The sequence below is a fragment of the Nicotiana sylvestris genome, chromosome 4 (assembly GCF_000393655.2).
Source record: "Nicotiana sylvestris chromosome 4, ASM39365v2, whole genome shotgun sequence".
Lineage (NCBI taxonomy): Eukaryota > Viridiplantae > Streptophyta > Magnoliopsida > Solanales > Solanaceae > Nicotiana > Nicotiana sylvestris.
The window spans coordinates 122,791,607-122,797,322 of NC_091060.1; positions in this window are offsets into that span (position 1 = coordinate 122,791,607).

Below are 5,716 nucleotides of genomic sequence, written 5' to 3' on the forward strand. Positions count from 1 at the left end.
AACTTTATAGATAACTTTATATATTCACTTGCAAATCATAATGTGTTGATACCCATGATGCACATTATCCTGTTGATGATGACTCCCGTATGGACCATCATGATTCAACACACCAAAACTAGGCATATTCCAATTGGTTGTTGGTTCATAACTTGTAAAATCCATATCTGGTTGGTACCCCTTATGGAATATATAGTGTAATACAAATTTAATACCCAAAAATAAACATCATAACATAAAGAAAAATTGAAATTTTACCACTTGGCTTGTGGATTATGTAAACCAGGGGAGAAATTATTTTCTCGCTCCTCATTCGCCTGTGGGGATAAGTTTAGATCAGGCCAAACTCTTTCATCCGGAACCTGTTCAGCTAAAACTACTCCAAAATAACCGTCCGATGATTGAGGGATATCCCTACTTTGCGCAACCTCATTATTGTGAATGTCTTCAGCCTTGACGTACATTTCTAACAGTTTTATCACAAGAAATTCTCAGTATTCATCCAGAGTCCTCAAAAAATCTCTCAAAGTTTGATCCTCTTCGATGTTAAACTCAGCATAACAAGCAACCTCTTGCTGAGTCACATAATACGGATATCTTCCTGTTACTTTAACATTCACTGAACGTTTGCTCACACTCATTTTACTATATAACAATGATATCAATCTATCATACTCCATTGTAAGTGGCAACTTAACATGACACTGTGGAGACAGACTATAGCTTACTGAGTTATTCGCCACCACAACAGCACCCTCCCAATATAATGAAACCTTACTGAGTTATTCTTTGCTTTTGACACTGTGGAGGGCTATACTAGCACACCATCCCAAGTATTGTGGCGCTATACTGTAAAAGCTGACACTGCACAGGTATAGCGCCACAATACCTGGCACTATACATAAGTTTTATATATAGCACCTAGTATTTTAGCGCTATACTCCTTTTTCCTGGCCCCACCAACAATTTCTGACTTCAATAATTCAAAAGCATATAGTGCCAACTTTTTGGGCGCTATATATATAAAAAAAATCCCGGCTAGCCATTTCCTATATAAAGAGGTTAGGATTGTATAGAAATTCATTCAAAAAAAATTTAACTCTTGTTGAAACGTTTATTGTTGTTAAATTCTCCAACATTTTTTCATTACGTCTGAAGAGCATAGAATAAGAGTTTTATTATATTGGAGGGGTGAGGTTGTGAGGGAGAATAACTCTGTGGGCTACAGTTTACCTGCTCAGTGTCATGTTAAATTTCCACTTACAATAGAGTACGATAAATTGATATCGTTGTTATGCAAAAAAATGAGTGTGAGGAAACGTTCAGTGATACTTAAAGTAATTGGAAGATATCTGTATTTCGTCACTCCACAAGGGGTTGCTTTTTACTCGGAGTTTAACATCGACAATGATGAAACTTTGAGTGATTTTCTGAGGACTCCAGACGAATGCCGGGAATTTCTTGTAATCACAATGTTGGAGATTTACGTAAAGGTTGAAGCTGTTCCAAAAAATGAGGTTGTGCGTAGTAGAGATAACCCCCAATCATCGGGTGGTTATTCTGGAGCAGTTTTTGCCGGACAGGTTCCGGATGAAAGAGTTTTCCTTGATTTAAACTTATCACCGCCGGCGAATGAGCAGCGAGAAAATAATTTATACTCTGCTTTCCATAATTCACAAGACGAGTGGTAAACTTCAATTTTCATTTGTGTTAATTATGTATATTTTTGGCGTATTGAATTTGTATTAACGCTCATATATTTAATAGGGGGTACCGGCCGGATATGAATTTTACAAGTGGCCCATCCGGTAGTCATCACCTAATTGAAAACGTCCATCATGGAATTTCATCACATTACGACTTGTAAGTGAAGTGATATAGCCATATGAAAAGCATTTATTAATTCAGTAGTTTATATTTTTGTTGGTTGTGCAGTGAAAACGAGCAAGTTGAACCACCCGTACTTACTCAATTGACCGAAAACGACGTATTACATCGAGATCTGGAAGATGAATAGAGTGAGGAATAGAACAGTGATTAAGATAACAATGCCGATGAATCCGGAGACGAGACACCCTTTTTCGTGAGGATGGTGATGAGCAGGATGAGGAGGAAGTACCTGATTTGAAGAGAGACCCCCCTAGATGAAGAGTGTACGAGTCTGAAGTGTCGTTTCATTCAAGGGAGATTCCTTACATTGATAACTTTCCAACCATGCCGGATGTGAAAGCTCTCACAAGGGATTTTGATGAAATCCGAACAGCAATGTGGGATGAGTCTAGACCAACGGTGCTTGCAAAGGGGATGCTTTTTCCTGATAAAGCGCGCTTAAGCGGGGCTTGTAAAATGAACAACGTAAAAGAGTGTCTTGAGATGCAGGTATGGGAGTCAAGTCCGATGGTATACAAGGTTGTTTGCCGCAGGTGGTATTGGCCATGTAATTGGATGTTGCGTGCGACCAAGAAAAAGACAGGTATTTGGAAAGTGGGTAAATACATTCCCACCCACACATGCGAAATGGACACATTCAATGGGAATCACTTCAACTTGGATATTGACTTGATTTCTCTTGTACTTATTCCACACCTCGAAACGTCCATAAGGTATACAATCAAAGAGTGCATTACATCAGTCCACCAGGAATATGGCCATACCATTACGAAAAGAAAGGCATTTCTCGGGCGCAAACGAGTGTTTGAAATTGTGTACGGTAATTGGGATAAGTCATTTGCATCTCTGCCAAAGTACATGGCCGCACTACAGCACTTTAACCCCGGGACAGTTGTTGAATGGAAGCTTGAGCAGAGTTCGGGAACACCAGAATACATATTCAATTACGTGTTCTGGGCATTTAAGCCAGCAATTGATGGTTTTTCGCATTGTCGGCCCGTAATATCCATAGACGGAACCCATGTCTATGGAAAGTACGATATCAAGCTATTGATAGCCGTGGCAGTGGATGCTAATGGATAGATATTTCCTCTAGCTTTTGTTGTTTGTGCCAATGAAAGCACAGAGACGTGGACGCTATTTTTGAACCACCTGAAAGAGCACGTTGTCAAACAGCGTTCAGGTATTTGTCTAATATCTTATCGGCACGGTGGTATAATAAGTTTTGTGGAGAACTTGCATGCATGGCAAGAACCTTACGCATACCACCATTACTGTGTGAGGCACTTTAGGGCCAATTTCCAAAAGGCACATCCCAACAAGGATCTACATGATTTGATGTGGATGGCAGCAACAGACCACCAACAGCATAAATTCCGAAGGCATATGGATTCTATCAAGCAAGAAGACGAGGCAGCCTATCGTTGGTTAATGCGACATGACCCTGAAAAGTGGACGTTGCATGCGGATGGTGGCAGACGATGGGGAATTCTTACTACAAATATGTCAGAGTCCTTCAACGGGTTATTGAAGTCGGTAAGAGGATTGCCCGTCACAGCCATAGTGCGGATGTCATTCAAGCAGATGGAGGAGAGGTTTGTTGAACGGTCTGCAGTTGTAACGGAATTGATGGAGAGGGGTGTTGAATTTATGCCAGTGTCGATGCAGAGATTTGAGAAATATAGACGGCAAGCACATTGGCATTCATTTTTGCAGTATGATAACGAAAGAGGTATTTTTGAAGTTCGCACCGCTATCCATAATAATCGGGATAATAATATACATACCCTAAATGAATCAGCAAGGTTATGCTCCTATGGGAAATGGTTCATCTACCACATGCCTTGCTCACATGCCATCAAATGTTTTCAACGTGTTGGTTATACGGAGACCAACTATGTTGATCAACAATATAGTGTTTCCAAGTACCTAAACACATATAGTGGTCAGTTGCAGCTAGTGGGTGCTGAGCATTATTGGCCTCCGGAACCATTTAAAATGGTGTGTAACAAGTCCTATTTGCATAAAAGACAGGTGCAGAAGAGAACGCGTATACGGAACCAAATGGATGTTAGTGACACCGTTTATGCGCGCAAAAGTTGTATATGCTCGCAAACAGGACACGACCGTCGTAAATGTCCTTCAGCTGGTTTGGGTGGCAAAACTAATCAAGCTCGTGGTGGGTGTTCTTCTAGTGTACCTAACTACCCATGAGTTGATGTTGTAATAATTAGTTGTTATGTCTATGTTGCAAGATTTATGAAATAAAATTATGCTTGTTAACTATGATTTGTACTTTCCCATTTTACCTATTTAAATAATAATTTAATAAAATTATTTGTATATTTATTATGTGTGTGTTGTTTTGTCGAACTAAAAAAGCTGACCAGCTGACATAAAGTTGTCTTGTCAACATCATGATATTTAACACGCAAAGTATAGCGCCATTAGATAGTACGTTATGTGTGTGTTGTCTTGTCGAACTGAAAAAGCTGACCAGCTGACATAAAGTTGTCTTGTCAACATCATGATATTTAACACGCAAAATATAGCGCCATTAGATAGTACGTTATGTGTGTGTTGTCTTGTCGAACTGAAAAAGCTGACCAGCTGACATAAAGTTGTCTTGTCAACATCATGATATTTAACACGTAAAATATAGCGCCATTAGATAGTACGTTATGTGTGTGTTGTCTCGCCTATAAATAACGGGCTCATTGTAGTTATTTTGTGTGCTCAAAATTTACTAAAAGCAAATATTTTACTAAAAGTAAGGTTTTTTTTTACTAAAAGCAAATATTACAGAAATGGCTCAACCTCTTCGTCCACCAAAGTGCAACTGTTGAAAAGCATGCTTGATGCAAAATTGTTGGGACGGTGGTGAAGTTGGACGCCGCTACTAGCACTGTATGAACTAGTTTTACAAGGTTCCCGATGAACCTATTTGTGATTTTCAGGAATGGGTTGATGAACCATGTTATCAGGAATGTTACAGAGAACAACTGCAATTTCTTCATAATATGTGTTTAAGACAACGGGAACATGAAAAAGAAAGCAATAGAATTATTGCAGACTTGAGGGCGAACCTGAAGGAGGTGGGAGAAGAAAAATGGAAAACACAATGGAATTGTGAAGCACAACAGGAACGTCAAAAAAAATATAAACTGGAACTTACGGAGGTGAAGGCAAAACTGAAAGAGGTAGAAGAAGAAAAAGAACAACTAGAAGAACGATTTAAGTGGTTGGAGCGGAGAATAAATAGCAACAGGGGCTAAACATTGGCATGTATGTGTTTAGTGTATTTTTCATATTTCATGTATTTTTATTATGTTGGCCTGCTATGTTTGTGTTTGTGCTTGTGTTTGTGTTGTAGTAATATTTTCCTTGTTTGTTGTACTAAATTTTATTTTAATTAAAGTAGAAGTTAAGTTTAAGTGCTTGTGTTGTACTAAATTTTATTTTAATTGAAGTGGAAGTTAAGTTTAAATGCTTATGTTGTACTAAATTTTATTTTAATTGAAGTGGAAGTTAAGTTTAAGTGCTTGTGTTGTTCTAAATTATTTTATGAAACTATCAAACGAATGGAGAACTAAAAAAAGTAATGGCCATATTCGATTAAATATTGTTGTTAATGTATACAAAAATATTATTTACACCATGTCAATGTGTCCTGCATCCGGTGTGTCTCAATGCAGCCGCTGGCCTGAGGCGCATCCCCTCCCGCCCGGGTACGCTATCAGGATCATCATCATCAAGTCGTCTCCTTATAGCCGGATGCGGCACAGGATGACATATATCGGTGGTGTCGTCAGCTCCAGTAGAAGGC